The following is a 17,537-nucleotide window of genomic DNA, read 5'->3' on the forward strand; positions in this document are numbered from 1 at the left end:
ATGTGAACAAACTAACGGGTTTCGACTCCCTAACAGTCTAAACCTATACGTGCCTATATATATTTACCATCAATATATAGTTGATATTTTGGTTGTAAACATTTTCATGCACATTTTGGTAGTCGTTATTTTGGTTACAATATTTTTGTAGCACAATATATTTGTAGTTAATGTGCTGATATAGAACCATACCCACTGCTTCCTAGATAGTCGTTCAATTGTGAATTATTTCTGCAGCCCCAAACCCCCTCCCCCTACCCCCCACCCCGCCACCAGCAGGCCCCGGCCAGTCATGTTAAACAGAAGCGAAACATTATGTCAGATAGGGAGATTCACAACAGGAGGGCCACCAATGCTAAAATCACTTCTGGCAGTAAATGCAACACTACAGTTGCTAGCTGCATGACCGCAAGCAATCCCCATGACTGAGAGATATTACTGCCCAACAATTATGGACACTACCACCACAAATAATATTGGGTCTACGCTGGCACTAAACTGGATAAATCAGACTGCCAGATTAACTGGAGTGTAAAATTGAGTAGGAATATATGGCCTACTAAATGCCCGTTTCGTCGCCGAGTAGAAATTACCCAAGTGGCATCTACCATTGGCACGAATTTCATACCACAAGGGATAAGGAACAAGTGCAACACAGCGAGGACTAATGCCCAGCAGATTCCAGCTATTTTTTACCACCTGTGTTAATTTTACGGAATAGGGCCTTTTAGACCAGAATGTGAAAGGTAAACATGTTTAAAAAATGTCAAACTAGAAGTACGATAATGCAGCTCTGCAAGATTCCTTTTGGGAAGTGTTGCCAGCCTCCCACCCCCAAAAAAAGATCCGTTGCCCTAAGAAATGTCACCCTCTGTGCAGATCAGCAAATCCTGTATAGTCAGTTGAAGACATGTCCTACTTTGGCCACCTTCCCCAGAGACGTGGTGCTGAGTCATCGAGCAACAACAACAACTTTGACCTTCCTAAAATCAAGGTAATAACCATTTCAATGATATTTCCATGTACAAAGGAGTCGGGTTTGTCATTTTTCTGTACCTTCCTGTTTGTAAAATATGGACAATCAAATAGCCCAAGTTTTGCCCTAAGTTGTGTCTTGTTTACTCTCAACACAAGAGAGGTCACATGCTGGTTATGCTGTTAGGATCTGGTCACAATCACTCGCATCGCGTTAGTTCTGATAACTACACCTGTGCCCCCGATGCTTGTGCAATAGGTGGAGCGTATTGAAAAATACGCCATATGATTGGTAGCCACATATGAATGTAATAAATCTTTGCTGTGTGTTTGCAGCTCGCGATCTCTGTACACAACTCTGAAGCACAATAGGCTGCTTTCGGGCTATAAAAAGCAACAACTGTTAAATAATATTTCCTTCGCTTAAACTATCCTTGAGCTAAGTAACTGAGTTCCAAACTCGTACGCTGTTGTCCTGGTCGCTATTGCTGAAGAGAAGCAACACCCTCCAAAGAGTCCAAAACAAAAACTGTTTGGACAGTTGCGCGGTACAATTGTTACACTCACATTTTACAAACTAACAAATTATAAACTCAGAGGTAAGATTGCTAGTTTGACATAGTCAAGCTGTGCTCGAATTCTGCTACAGTGATTGGAAAAGAATGCCTTCCTAGGCAGGGAAGTGTCACATTTACCCAAAAGGCCCTGTTCGGCCGCAGACACACCCACTGGGATATCTCAGCACGCTATCCACTTTGGTGCGCAGAAGCTATCGCAACACAACAAAGGTTAAAAAAAAAAACTTAAAAAAAGCACATAAGAGGAATTTAAAGTCGGGTTCTTGGAAATAAAATGCCCACACATAAGTAAGCATTTTCCTCACATTTTAAACGTAGATCTTCAAAAGATTAAAAGGTGTTGATACTGTTATTAATGTTATAGCTATTGAAATGTAAAACCCATTGCTATTTCAGTGTACCTCTCTCAATAGGAGCTCGGATTACACACACGTGCGCCGGTGCAGGGCAGTCCTGCTCTCAGATCTGTTCTGGTTTACCAGCGCGGCAAACACTGACCGGAGCCAACCAGTCAAAAAGGGCAGCGTTTGGTGGGGCTGAGTGCTGTTTTGGAGAGGATCTGTCGCTGCGGAGGGCAGGTGCGAAACTGCACTTCCTTAATGTAAAGTTTATGGGCCAGAGCTACTAAGAGGTTTTTGCAGTCGCAGTGTTTGTGACCGAAAAAAAAGCTTTCTCGGAAGTACTAACCACGTTTCAGGAGTTGGAAGAGTTTTTCCTACTCCTAAAATGGGATACCCCTAATAATATGTAGAAGGGGTGTTTTGTGGGTTTCCCTTTCAGGGAAGGAATTATCTTGGGAACACTTCTCTTTCATAGTTTTAAAAAAAATTGGGAAATAGGTAATAGTTCAAGGGACCATAGCCAACTCTCGCTCAAAAACACAGCCCCTTTTCTTGTAAGGAAACGAATTGTATTTTTTTAATTGCTTTGTTTAAAAGCGACCACAACCATGAATGTCCTCAATTTGCGAACTACATCATTACTATTCATAAGGGAGGTCAGATTGCAACCCACTACCATGTGGATGTTCACCTCTTAGGTGGTTTGTCAACCTCTTTAGTGGTCGCAATTTGTGGCCAGTCTTTTGTACCCAGTTATTCGTAAATCTGACCCTATGTCACTTGCCCATCTCTGCAAACCCACGCGACACTGCAGCAGCAGCTCATGCAACATTCTGACTACATGGACAACATGAGCTTCCGTACAGGGCTTCCCTCTGAACTTTTATTGACAAACTTCGAGCTGTCCAGGGCACAGTAACTGCAACAGCGCCTGTGCTCAGAGTTTAATTTTAGCACCATCCAAACATCTCGTGTTTCTTCTGAGAATCAGGAATGAAGAAAGAGTGTTTGGCAAGTCCAGAAAAACAACATAATGGGGCAGATATACTAGAAAACTGGCTCAAAGTGTAGAGTCCCACTTTACTTTTTAGTGCAAAGCTTGGTTTGCACAGGAAAGCAGCATTAAAGTAAAACAAAGCAATGCTATCTGCTAGTTCATTTCAAAGGGGCAGCCAAAGGGTGGTGCACTGGCATTACCATGCGACCATCCATGGTTTTAACTCAACTTTTCCAACTTTGCATGTGGCTATACTGTAGCACACATACATTTGGAAACGTTTAGGGTATGCCTAGGAATAGTAGTTTGTACTGGAAGGGCCCTTCACTAGAAGCCCCATGCTAGACATCACATATTCATCCGCAAGGGTCCCAGAGTGTGTTTGGTGCAAGATGGCCTAATGCATTCCAGTTCAGGAAGTGGAAGCGCATGTTTTCATAGATGTGGCACACAAGGTTCTTTCCCTTTTGTGCTACTCAGTCCAGCAAAGTTGGTTGCTGAGCTGCGTTGCGTTCCAGTAAATTTGACGCAAAGTCACAGTACTGCCTCTGCTCACCAATTTAACGTTTCATACTTCATTGTGCTTTTGGATAGCCTCTTAAACGTGTACATAATAGAACGCTTTGTAGTCGTGTTTCTGTGATCTATTAAATATAGTCTAATCTTAAGCAGTATTTTGAAATCTTGTCTCAAACACTGGGCAATCTAATTTCCAGTATACTGCGCTTTCGCTTGGAGAGATACGAAACACAGTGTCCAAAAATGAGGTGGTTCTCAAAAGTGAGAACTGACAATATTTCAGAGTTCTGGTGCAGAGATGCATTGACACATTCAGTTGCATGGTAACTAGAAGACAGGCATTCTCTAGGCACAAACTAGTTGACGTGCTGAGTTCCTGACGCATAGGGCCTGATTTAGATTTTGGCGGAGGGGTTACTCTGTCACAACTGTGACGGATATCCCGTCCACCGAAATCTAAATCCCATTGTTTTCTATAGGTTTTAGATTTCGGGAGATGGGTTAACCGTCACCATTGTGACTGAGTAACCCCTCCCCCTAAATGTAAATCAGGCCTTTAGGGGCATATTTATACTCCGTTTGCGCCGGAATTGCGTCGTTTTTTTTGACGCAATTTTGACGCAAAACTAACTCCATATTTTTACTTTGGCGTTAGACACGTCTAGCGCTAAAGTCCATGGAGTTTGCGTCATTTTTTAGCGTGGACACCTACTTTGCGTTAATGAGATGCAAGGTAGGCGTTCACGTCTAAAAAATCGACTCCGAGGCATGTGTGTCGGATTTATACTCCCGGGCAAAATTCACGCCCGGGAGTGGGCGGGTCAAAAAAAATGACGTACGGCCGCTTTTGCGCCGTTTTTTAGCACCTGCAAAAGGCAGGCGTTAAGGGACCTGTGGGCTCTGAAGGAGCCCAGAGGTGCCCTCCCATGCCCCCAGGGACACCCCCTGTCACCCTTGCCCACCCCAGGAGGACACCCAAGGCTGGAGGGACCCATCCCAGGGACATTAAGGTAAGTTCAGGTAAGTGTTTTTTTTTTTTTTTTTGTGGCATAGGGGGGCCTGATTTGTGCCCCCCTACATGCCACTATGCCCAATGACCATGCCCAGGGGACAGAAGTCCCCTGGGCATGGCCATTGGGCAAGGGGGCATGACTCCTGTCTTTGCTAAGACAGGAGTCATTTCTATGGGGGTTGGGAGTGAAAAAAAATGGCGCAAATCGGGTTGAGGCGAAAAAATTGCCTCAACCTGACTTGCCACATTTCTTGACGCCCAAGCTCCATTTTCCCCTACGCCGGCGCTGCCTGGTGTACGTTGTTTTTTTTAACGCACACCAGACGGCGACGGCGGCTAACGCCGGCTAACGTCATTCAATAAATACGGCGCCGCATGGTGCTTCAGAATGGCGTTAGCCGGCGCTAATTTTTTTGACGCAAAACTGCGTTAGTGCAGTTTTGCGTCAAAAAGTATAAATATGGGCCTTAATCTTTATGCAGCACAGTACAAGGTGGCCTAGAAACGCACACTGCGCAGGAATAGAGTGACATTCTATACAGAATCCGACAGGGATTCTGAATTAAACACAGTAATTGATGAGCAGTTATCCTGTGGCACAGTAACGGAGGCACAGGTAATAACTGGCTGACATTCTATGGAATAGTACCAAGGCACAGGTAATAATTCCTCGACATATATTCTGTAGCACATTGACTAAGGCATGGGCAGTAACTGATAGGTACACATTCTGTTGCACAACTGAGGGGACAAGCAATACTTGATGAGCATGAATTCTGCCACAAAGAACTGAATGTACATTCTGTGTAGCGTGATAAGAGGGAAAATCTACCTCTGGCACAGTGACTGGTAGACTACCGTTCTGCGGTGCTGAATCTGATGGCTCGGCATTCTGAAATGCAAAGGATATGGGAGTAATTCTTGTAAAAAGCTAAGCCACTCGCAATCATTCAGGCTTCATTCCAGACCATCATTTTCTGTCCATTTTGCTGCTTCAGACATGGACCAGCCAATCACAAATCAAACCTGTTCTTGCTCTGATAGGAATCATCAAGGTGGTACCGCCAGCACAGGTCATCTCTAAGAGGAACACAAGCAAGCACACAGCGGTTTGGGCCTTTTGGGCCTCCTCAGCGAGATGTAGCTTAAGAACGGTGGTACCGCAAGCATGTAACCCTTGTCTGTCGCATTTACTGCTTCACAATGAAACACAAAGGATTCGGGTGGGTTGTTTGTGAAAGTCTCAGCCAGCAGCAATCTCTTAAACTGCATCCCAGAAAATCATTTCTTTTGCTAACTATGTAACTCCAGCCAAGGGCTGACGTTTGGCTTAGCCAGCACTTGTCCTGGTACAATTAGAACAGTATGATGTGAGCTGCCGGGCCAGGTCCTCTCCACATGTGAACACAAGCAATCCTTGTCCAGTTATGGTCTTGGTGGGCCTCATCAGGTAGGTACAGGTTGAGGTTTGTGGCACAGAGAGCGAAGGAACCACATATGGAAATACCCACCACACTTAGGCATACTGCTGCAAAGTAACTGAAAGGCACTCATGCTGGCTGTGGAACTGTAACTGATATATAGGTAGGTATTCTTGTCAGAGTAACTGACTGGAAACCATCCTGTGTCATCATGTGTTATAGGCGTTCTACTGCCTAGCAACAGATGGGTAGTCTTTCTAAACAACGCAGGAATAAATGTGCATAGTAACATATGACTAATCATGCCATGGTAAGGTAACTGGTGAAAAGGCATTGTGTGGCACCGTGGCTGGTGGACAACAGCATCTGTCAGACAGTTTGTGCCACAGTCGCTGATTGGAAGGCATATTTTGGTGCAACTGCTAACACAAATGCAAATGTCACTCTCACTAAAAGTCAAGGTTCTTGCAAAAGATTCAAAACCACCATTCAAACTCTGTACCTCCCACAGCTATGCTTGCACTGACCTGCTTGCCTCAGTTCTTGATTCTACGCAGACTACACTGAAAAAGCCTCCTCCATTTAGCTACACGAATTCAGAAATTGAACCGAAGGTCATCCACACTGACTGATCTGTGTTGCCTGTCTCGTCAGTCCTGCATCCTCTTTAAGACATGCTGCATTGCATACAAAGTAGTAATGCAGTACACCTACAAAGTGGCGGAAAAACTGACCTTTTCCAAGGAGGTGTGCAGAACAAGAAGGCTGACATATACTGATAAGAGAGAAAGATGGGTAAAAAAGCCAAAGGCGAGCCTTCTTTGACACCTCCGAAAAGTAATAACACACCAAACACATCAGGCCTGCACCTTATTATCCTACAATTAATAGAGATGAAGGCACATCTTCTCAAATCTAACACTTCCAGCATCAATTTCTTAGCTCCCTGTACATTGCAAGACTCTATTCAGATAAAAGTCAGCCTTTCCATGCCAAGAAGCTTTTTGTTCACAGTATCCTATGGTCTGCTTAGCAAGATGCACAGTACTGCACTCTAGCTATATTAGTGCTCGATGAAAAACACTACGCTCACACATTTACTTACATCTATCGCCACAGAAGAGTGGCATACGGGCAGGCAAGTCTGTGGCTGTCCAACTTAAATGTATCCTAGAAAGATGCCTTGATATACATATGGGGCTTATTTATGGGGGACTAGAGCAGAGCAGTGCAGCACGTCTTCATGCAGCACTGCCCCACACCAATGTGAAAGAGCAGGAATGCACTGCGTTTGTGAAATACAGTGAATTCCTGTCCTTTCCCCTGCACTGACGCACAATTGTCTGCCTAGCGCCAACACAGGCAACCTTGCACCATGATGCAAGGGTGTCTGCATTCCATCAAGGATTTGTTTTTGTGCTGAAAGCGGCACCTTTGTGCACAAAAACAATCCAGAGAGGCATTTTCCTCTTTCTATGTGTCCTGCATAAATCAGCACACATGAAAAGAGGAAAAAACGAAGAGAAATAAAAAAAATTCTTCATGATATGCCTGCTCTGGGAAGGCACAAGGGTTTGGCACTGCAGAGGTTCACGTGACTAAGTAAATCTGGGGCAGCATCAAAATCCATGGGTGTTGCATGGGAAAACCCACCGCAACGCCCATGGAGCTTCTCCCTGGCGCGGAGTAAGGCAGCACAGCGACTTGCTCTGCTTTGTTTTACTCCATATCTACGAGGCTATTCAAAGCCTCACAAAGTGGCCTTGTGTCGCCACGTACATATGGTTGAGAGGTTTGCACTGCCGGAGCGTCAAAAAAAGTGACAAACCGGTGACCCATCAGAAGGAAACAGTCTCTGTGGGAGTGCAAGACTTGCTGCTTTAGTTCCTTTAGTGAAGTACCCGGCAGCACTTGCGTGCTGACCCCAGGCTTTAGGCAAGTAGCATCTCCTTCTCCTGTTCAGTGTGCAACACTTCTGTTGGAGAACATAAATATATACATGACTATGTGATTGAAGAAGATGCATCATGTGTATGATAACTAATACACAAGCACAAATTACAGGCCCAGTCGAAAGGGAAGCCTTGCACGTGCCACAGAATGCTTATTCATGAATTATCATGCACTGGACACTGACCCTTCAATCGGTGTGACACATACGTATGTGTTTGTTTTGGTTTTTGTAGAGCGCAATCCTGGAGAACAGTGAACTGTGGACAATGTGGTGTAGAGATGATATGAGACAGTGTTAAAAAGGTTTCCTATGAAGGTGAATTGCATCTAAGTAGGTGCTGAATGGGCAAAGGGGACAGGAAAACACTAGTGGCCATGGAACCCTTGAGTCCCCTTTGAGCTATTGTAATAACGACTAACATTCATACCTCCTACAAAACATTATCTTGGATAATAATCTCAAAATTAGAAAAACACTGCAAAATATTAATGACTATATTAAAATTGGTAGCTCAAGGTTTGAGAGTGTTACTTCTGTAGATCCGTCAAGATCTCTTGTGGGTATCTTTTTTGTTGCATGATGTTGAGTATTTCCCTAACTGTTCTACTCACAACCTGCTCCATTCTACAAGAAATCTTTTCTCTTGGCACAAGAGTTACAATGGGCAATAGTTGTAATCTGAAATTATTTGAGTGGAAAGATGAATTATCTCAGCTACTTATAATGCCTTTCGATCGCATTCCATTCCTTTTTTTCTACAATATCTGTGACTTTATCAATGGAGACTAACCAGATGCAAATTAATGTTGGCAATATTTGTGGTGTGACTGTTTCAGTTGGCTGTGATTTCTCATCTGGCAGGTAAAACGCTCTGCTGTCTCACCACTGTTGACACCAAGAACTGACCCACTCTAATGGGATATAAGTGACTTTCCTTCTGGGTTGTGTGGGAAAGTTTTAAGTAACTGAGTATTTCCTACACCATCGTGTAGCACTGTCTCTACAATGCAATGTTTTTCACTAGTACAGTGGGGGGGGGGGGAAACTCTTTAAAATGCAACATATAACCTCATTTTGCCAAAATCAGTTTGAGTTTATAATCCTCCAAGATTCCTTTCGAAAGGGACACTCTTCTGGGTGCTTGTTCGCTTGATATCTCTAGCCTTAGTGTCAACCTTGATTATTTTGTTTGAAAATAAATCCCTGGGAAACACCCCAAAATTTCAGTGCCTCCTAAGCCTGAGTATATATTAAAGATGAGGGGGTGAATGAGGCTATAGACAAAGAGAGTGACCGTACCTCTTCAACTTGGAGGGCCACACTATCTCACAAAACACATTTTGGATAATAATAGGAATGTTGCACTAACAATTTCTTCAACAATGGTGAAAAATTCTTCTACTTGCCAAACTCCTTGAAGGCACAGCTACAGTCCAGCAATTAATATCTATTTTCGGTACCGGGAATCTGCAATTACTTTACTGGTCTGCAGAATGTGGCTTGTCCCAAACACTCCTTGCCATGTCAGTGGCCTTGCATTGTGAACCTACGAAGCCGTTGCTGGCCGCAGTGCCATTGTGCCTCAGATTTCCTCGTTCAGGTACAATGAAAATAAATAGTAATTCTATTAAATTGTACAACCATACCAAGCGCAATTACTGAACATATAAAAGAATCAAGAGAGGTCACAATAAAAATTAATTTATCTCATTAAGATTCTTACTTTTGTATTACCCACTGGACCCCAACTTTAAAAAACTGAATCGGCCAAGGGATCGGGTCCCTATAGAAAAAAATCCTGAAAAAAAACATCAAAAGTGTTCCGTAGTTTTTTTCCTACATTGGTAGTAATTTTTCAACGCTCATGAGATCCACAAAAAGCCCAGGAATTACTCTTGGAAATGTACTACGGTGGTAAATGCCAGGTACTCTTTTTTGGATATCATCAGATGACTCGTCTAAGAAACAAAAAATGTACCTGACTCATTGTGCTGCAGATGTGCCTGCTCACATTTTCACTTTTCCACATTTTTTTTCTCTATTGATCTCAACATGTCTACTTGAACTGAACGTCTGGCCCAGTGTCTTCTTGTTCCCGCCCTGGAAACACAGTTGCACCAAATTACTTTGGAGTGAAGTTACAGGCGTTTTCAGGATACAAACTGCCATGTAAATGTTTTACGACTATCCACAAACGTAACAGTCTGTGTGTGTACCATGCATTGTGGGTCACAACCCACGGGCACTCCCTCTTCCCCACCCCAACCCTAAGCAATGGCACACACTCCATATTTCTGATTTCCCATCACCGTAAGAGGCGAGCTTTGATCCTCATATGTTTGAACGGCGACGGACATAGAAACATAACTGCCGTTTTCCAAAAATGATTGACAGCAATAATGCCATCCTAAAACTGAATGCACAACCTCAACCGGGCTTTGTGGACGCCCTGTGTCCTGTCCTCTCCTTTGTCAGCCCCTGTCCAGTGACCTCCGTTCGTCTTTTGTTCTGCTATAAGAGCCACGGGGAACGCCCACCGAAATAACACTCTCTCCAGGGGACGAAGGCACGGGTCGGAGAAACAAAGGTGAGAGCAGGCAGGGAAAGGTCAAGGGAAACACAGAGACAACAACTGAAGTCTGTCCGACTCCCGGGTACACAGAGGTGGCAGTGAGGAGCTACAGGGTGTCATCCAACGAAAATCATTCTTTAATAGGTAAACAGTTTATCTCGCTACACTCAACCTTCCACTAAGAACTCCTGCAGATATTACTTTTAACTTTAGTTTCCATTTGCAACCAATGTTTATTTCTTAGAATCCACCTCAAAAGTGTTAAACTTTGCTTTTTCCGTATGCAGCAAATGTTTATTTTGCATAAGCCATTTCAAAATCTAAATTAGATAACAACATATAGGAAGCCAAAACAAGTTAAGAGTCATGCGTACTTTGATTTATCTAATGCAAGCCATGTTTAAAAAGTAACAATATTAATATATTTGTACTTCTACGGCCAGTGGATTAACTGGTTAGAATCTAGCTGAAAGAGTTGCTAGGTTCTTTGGATAAAATAAGCTCCATGTCTATATAAACATGCTCAATGTGTCCTAAACTGCAAATGGACATGGGTAGGTTATTGAAGTTCACTTTACCATGCAGAGAGATTTTGTTTGAGAAGTAGGAGAAACAAGGAAGGATATAATTCCATGTTTCTAAGTATGGACTCAGTCAATAATATATAGTGTGTAGTAGCCAGATCTGCTAACGTTATCGGTGTAGAAATGTATTGTGATATTTGAATTAAAAACCCGAACACTTTTTAACACTAACACCTTTTCTTACTCCAAATCATAGTAAATTCTCAATAATTGGATGAGACACAAACATGTAGGTTTAGAGTCAAGTGAAGATGGCTTCTTTCAGACCAACTGAAAAAATGTCTATAGAGACAGGAATGAATGGAAACGGGCCAGCCATCCTTAAACACAGATAGCTGAAACATCAGTGAGGTAAAGGTCTATCAAGCCGAGCTTTAGAAGGAAGAATGTGCCACAAAGTAAGCAATACACGTGGAAGAAAAGTCATCCAACGTTCAGTGATAATGCAAAATGGGCACATTCCAAACATCTCCTAATTCATTAGGCTAGCTCCTTACCAGGGGTTAAAGCTACATGCATTTACCACGCAAGGTGCTAATCCAGAAGGGCTCTGCCATCTTGTGCTCATGAGACTAGGTCCTACAGTCTTCTTTCTAGAGTGGAGGCCAGGGCCTCTATTGATATACCATGGAGGAGCAGTGCTTCTGTCTCACCAATACCAGGATGAATGTGAATATATATATATATAAATATAATGCTTCCAACAGTCACTTACAAAAAGGTGCTTCTGTTATGCAGTTCCGAATGCAGCAATGCTATTATCTCCAACCCAAGCTTGCAGGCCATCAGGTACTCACCTCTTCAGGTCATTCGTGAACAGCTAGCTCGAGGGATTCCTGAAACTTTTAGGGTATGAGAGAGGAGTGGCGGAGTCTCGAACTGCCCGACAGTGGAATGGTTGTCAGCATGACAATCACCGGCCACCAGCCATCACCAATTTCCTCTTGCAAGAGCTTCTGCCTCCTCTTGTCATTCTCCAAACAGGAACTAGTCTCTCTCCAGCATGCAATCAGGACAACGCAAAAACAGAATATCAAGTGCCTCTGGGGCAATCCACTGGGACTGAGAATCTTCTCCTCCGCCCCCCCCCCCTCTAAAGTTACTGCATGAGAAGTGCCCTGATTCCTGACAGACATAGTTCTAATTAGGGTGGGCTTCCAGTGGATGGGACTGGCTATCTTTTTACAACATCACAAACTGAGAACTTGGTGACACATCCATTTCAGAAACATGTTTGCTTTCTACCAGTATTTTGTTTGTCATCTTTTGAGCTTGGTTACCTGGATAAATCCTTTGCTTCCTGGTTTGCTTGTTTGTGCTAAAATTATTTTTTTAACCTTTACAGGTACTCCAGTCAGTAGGTTTCGATATGTTCAAACTGACCCATGTCTGGTTTTAAGCCATTTTATTTTCGCAACTCTAAAAGATCTAATACCACAAACACCATCCAATGAAACTCGCTGTTTTTTATCAACGCAGTCCTAGACAATCCAGACCCTGCCACTTGGCTGCCATCAGGGCAAAACCATCCACTCTGCACTGACCAACGGTTTCCATTCGCCAAGCCAAGCCTCCCAGAGAGCCCACGTGCCTGTTGTCTAGAAGAAAAGGTTCCTGACCTCAGCCCTTCCTTCCCCATGACAGCAGATACAGACCACCAGGTCACGCAGCTTTCCTTAGGGACAATGTAGGTGTCCACCATTAGTATATAACTGAGAGTTATGTTTTCTCACCATCGCCATATGGCCTGTACAAAGGGCAGTATGTCAACAATTCTAACACGTCCTACACGTTCTCTTGTGCACGTGGGTGCTGTATTTTTATGACAACCTTCTACCACACGATTCAGATTTGCTGATCACTCCTGATCCCACATAAATGGAATAACAGACACATTCTGTTCAACATACAGAGCCTGTTAAGCTGTTTTCAACTCCAAATAATCTTTTCTGACGCTTTTTAAGAGCAGCCTTCTAATTTCTTAAAATGTCATGACTACTTTGAAAGGAGGAGAGGTGACATTCTTGGCTTATAAATTTACGCTGGTCCATATACAAGAGTGAGAACACACAATGCCTTCACTTAAACACCAAAAATCAAACATTCGTATGTTTTTTAATTTCACAATCACGCCTATATAATTACTGTTGACATCTGAAGCGTCCCTTGAATAAGTGAATGTTACAATATAATTCAAATGTATGGTACACACAGTAAACACAATACACACCATAAATAGCATTGCTGTATATGTTAAGTCATGATGTACCAAGATCTGTGTCGCGCGCTGATTAAATCAGTATGGCCTCGCAGTGTGATTTATCTGTTCGACACAACGATTGCTCTGTTATACAACACTCGCCACTGAAAGTTGTGGCGAATGACAAGTCACGAGTTTCAATCATTCCGAGCTGGGAAATTCCAGTGCTATTAACTGATGTAAAAGAAAGACAAGGTATTCACCGCGCTTTGAAACGGCATTCCTGCGCCATGGTGCGATATATAAATGCACGATATTATGCAGTGTCAGGCATGGGGGTTAACATATACACTCATTTTACAGGGAACAGACGGGGCAGATTGTCTCCATTCAACGCAGCAAAATTGAACTTCCGGGCAGGAAAACTGCGCACGGCCTGCCCTCAAGCTCCCACCAGGGGACGGGATGCTGTGAAAGCTCTCGGGGTGCTTCTGTGCCCTTCTAACACCCCCCACTTCCTGCAGGTGAAACACTCCAGCAAACTGACTGCGGTAGTCTGCACCGGGGAGGCTGTGACCTAGCAGGATACATTTCAGGTGTCCGCCACCAATGAAAGTGGCCGAGGTATAGTGCATCGGACAACACGGATCATGGGCGTAAATGCTGGCTTGTGTTTGTGGTTGTAAGCGCACACTATTTCAACATACACGCCGCTCTTCCCACAGCTAACCAATAATTTAAAAAAAGCACAAATATTTAGTATTTTCATTTCCATAGCCAAAAATATACACGTGCCCTGTCTTGTTTAGTTAACAAACACTAAATGCTTTGGCGAAAGTTTCCATAAGGAAACAAATGATGATGTATTTTTGGTAGGTCCCGAAGCTCACGTCCCAATTACGCAGGTTGGGGGGGGGTTATTTTTCATTCAGAAAATCTGCTGCCAGCACCAGATTATCATCCTGGCGCATTTAGCCACATTTCGTGTATTTATTTTGAAATCCAGTCCAGTATAAGCGACAATACATTTAAGGGAGGGACGAAGCCGACCACGTTCTCACTAATAAACACACGTTGGCTTGGGTTTCCTCCGTGGGAGGGCCGCTCCGTCTCTATCTAGAATGCTTTACATTTCGCCACCCCATGTTAGGTTTCAAAGTCTACAATATACCCGACTTCCAAACAATAGCGGTAGCCTGTGGGCAGGGCTGGGAAACGTACATGCATGATTATGTTAATGTAAGTGCACCCCAGGGAAACGGTGCCCAAGGGGTAGAATTCCGGGCCCGGGGTTTATGGACAAAGCACAAACCCACTCACTAAACAAATGCAGATGTCAGTGTGGGAAAGAGAGACGGGGCTGTCTGGGTTGTAAAAATCCATGCATTTTAAGAGCTAAGCAGACTCTTCTATGCTTAAATAGTCTGCAGGGATGCCGTCCCTTCCACTGAGGGAATCAAATGCGCTCATCGGTCTCTGTAATGAGGTCTGACCAGGCTGTGGGGAGGGGGCGCTCGCGGGGCCTCTGTCAGACATCAGCACAGTGGATGCGGGGAGGTGCGACGAAGACAGCGACCCACCATCCACCTCCCTTCATAGAAGCTGCATGAGGGGCTTCAGCGCCCCCTCCACTGAAGCTTTAATGAGGGAAAGCCCTGGTGGAAATTTTAGTCGACCAATAACCACGTGCTTTCCACAGGGTCCAGTGGCGGCAGATGCGTATTTAGGAAACTTTTGAAGATGGAATCCAGTCTCCCGGTGACCCTAAAATGTAGGGAAATATTACAGACTTTTTAAAACCCAAACCTAACCGGAATTACGAACGTCTCGGGTCGCGCGTCCCGAATGTGATGCTGTCATTTTATTCGTCCTGAGAGAAATGGCATGCATGTGTGCAGGGACGTTATGCATTAAATAAACAATTCATTTTATTTAAAGGAACGCTGAATAATTTTGTTGGAAACTAGTTTCAACGCGCGACTGTCATCCACACAAAAAGTGCGCATTCTCTTCCAATAAACTGGTACTCGATGTTGGGTTACTCCGTTTGGCTAAAGTACCCCATATACCCCTGAATAAAGGAAGTCCCCACATGGCGCACCCCAACAGATCTTCCCCTCATTGGATCTTCCAGACTGGCATCACTAAATATCATATTTTTCTCTTTTTTTTTTTTTACACAGGCATTCTTAGTCTGGCAGAATAGCGAGGGTGTGCAAACAGACTTTGCCCAAGGCGAAATAAAATCAGTACTGAACAATAAATCTATTTTCCGCGCTTTTTGCAGATCAACAAAACGCAATCGAAACAAAGTTCACTGCGCTTCAAAAAATCCAAACTCGTCACGGTTGTCAATCACAAATCAGAATCTTACATTATATAGAGGACGAGGGTACCGTGGTTGATGCGATCATATGTGTGCCTCTAGTTGTGTCTCGTATACGGTCATACCAGTCAGTTCACACATGTGTCTGGGAACACACCAGAACCAGGCGAGACATTGTGTGGTCAACCCGTCCATGCCGTGACACATATGCACTAATCGACGCTGCTGCCTGCTGGTCGCACTTACGGGTTTAGATACATTGGAGAGCACGCACAACCGAGCTCTACTAGCAAGAATGGATGGCAGTATCTGTATTGCTGACGGAGTAATATTTTAAATTGATGCATCTGCGGCGATTGTCTAGCGGTATGCAAATTCACCTCTATGCCTTTGTGCGCTCATATTTTAGTATACAGCCGTTAATCTACCACATCTGTGTCACAAGAGCACAATATTTCTACGCACTTGTTTGGGAGAATCATGCATGCAAGCGCCAAAAAACATCACTACGTGTTTACACGACGTTGCAGATAGTTTGCCTGACGGCCTCATGGATGTTGCATGATGAATGCTATTGATGTCATGCTTCGATTTTTTTATGTCTTGTTTGATAATACATATCGCTGAAGCGTACGCAGTGTTCTGACGAGTGTTGTGTAACATCGCTTAGTGATTGAGGCATTATGCTGTGTTTGCATTTATCTTTGATCCAATAGCTGCAATGGCTATACACGCGTGTTGGATGTCAATAAAAACGTGCACCCATTGGAAATAGTTCTATAATGTTGAATATACTGTCTTATGCAATGTAACAAAGCCCACGGCTCTGCGCATGATGTTTTCCTTGCGTACTGCCTGTCCCCCACTGTTGTCTATGTATACTATATAATAATAATGATTATATACCCCAGATGGTCATAAAGTTATAGATTAAGTATGGCATTGTTCGTTCTGCCGTTTGTATGCACTCAAGGTGTGTTGTAGTCTGCAATAGTGTAGTCGGTTGCCTAGGTTGACAGTGCCATAGGATAGATCTCTTGAACTCCATGGGGGGCGTGGGCAATGTGAATATGAACATATATGAGAAACAACATCCCTCATCTTAGAGCGGTGCAGCAGAACATGGGTAGATCATGGCATCTCACTCAGTCACCCCTCTGCTGAGCATTTGTTGGGGGGGACGGTGGGGGGGGGGGGGAAGGGGGTGGAGAGGCACACTGACAAGGGACACTTACAGTGCGTCGGAGAGAGCCTGCAGGGCTGCTTGCTATGTCCACAGAGGTCACGGTCACATTTCTGCGGGAGGGGCTAGGTGTCTTCTGACCACCCGACTGTGTCCAGCAGATTCCGCGACCGGAGCCCCCTTGGGAGAATAAAGGGGGGGTCTTAGATCCCTGTAACGATGGTTCTTTCCAACGGTGTTTTTTCTGGGTACTAAGCGCTGGTCCTTCCCTCTCCTGCTGCAGTGGCTCCGCTGTGCCCACCGTACCGCTGCAGGCTCCCGGGGCTAGGAATAACTGGGACTCTGGGTTCAATCAGCGCTCTGCAGCGCGGCAGCCCTGAGCCCCGCCCCCTCCTTTCGATGTCACGCCCACCCATTACGTTTTATCTTCCCGCTCCTCCCTGCTTCCACAACTCCGGCCTAGCCTAGGAAGTCTGATGTTGGGAGGACCACAAGGAAGCCGCCATTTTAAAGATTGAGTGCTTGTGTTAGTCTACGAGGGAGAATGTACATTAAACACTTGAAACATATTTTCAGAGCGTGTGTGCTTACGTGAGGCTACTGGGAGTACACGATGATAGCTGATATCCACAAATGAGTTAGCACATGTTTGAGTTACATTTGAAATACTTCTCTAACACAAAACATTCTGTTAAATAAAATTGTCTTCCATGCACTATTTTAGCCTTTTCCTGATTCGACGTTTTGTTTTAAACGTGAGCTTTAAAGAACTATTCGAAAAGCGTATTTAAAAATGGTCGCCTTCCTAACCAAAGTACCCACTGTCTCGTGCCGCTCCTTCGCTTGGGTTCGCCCCTTCATGGGCTGACCCGCCC

General features: G+C 44.2%; 1 protein-coding gene across 2 annotated transcripts in view; it reads right to left on the bottom strand.

Annotated features, from left to right (window-relative positions):
* The window catches only part of GPRC5B (G protein-coupled receptor class C group 5 member B), a 174,563-nt gene extending 157,521 nt beyond the window's left edge, over positions 1–17,042 (bottom strand). Inside the window, exon 1 of one of the 2 annotated variants that reach the window (XM_069210257.1) lies at positions 16,715–17,042. The gene's annotated coding sequence lies outside the window, so the exon portion shown is untranslated. The remainder of the gene's footprint in view (positions 1–16,714) is intronic. The other variant, XM_069210258.1, reaches the window with a different exon arrangement.
* Between the last annotated feature and the right edge of the window lie 495 nt (positions 17,043–17,537).

The sequence above is a fragment of the Pleurodeles waltl genome, chromosome 10, assembly GCF_031143425.1.
Source record: "Pleurodeles waltl isolate 20211129_DDA chromosome 10, aPleWal1.hap1.20221129, whole genome shotgun sequence".
NCBI classification, from domain to species: Eukaryota; Metazoa; Chordata; class Amphibia; order Caudata; family Salamandridae; genus Pleurodeles; species Pleurodeles waltl.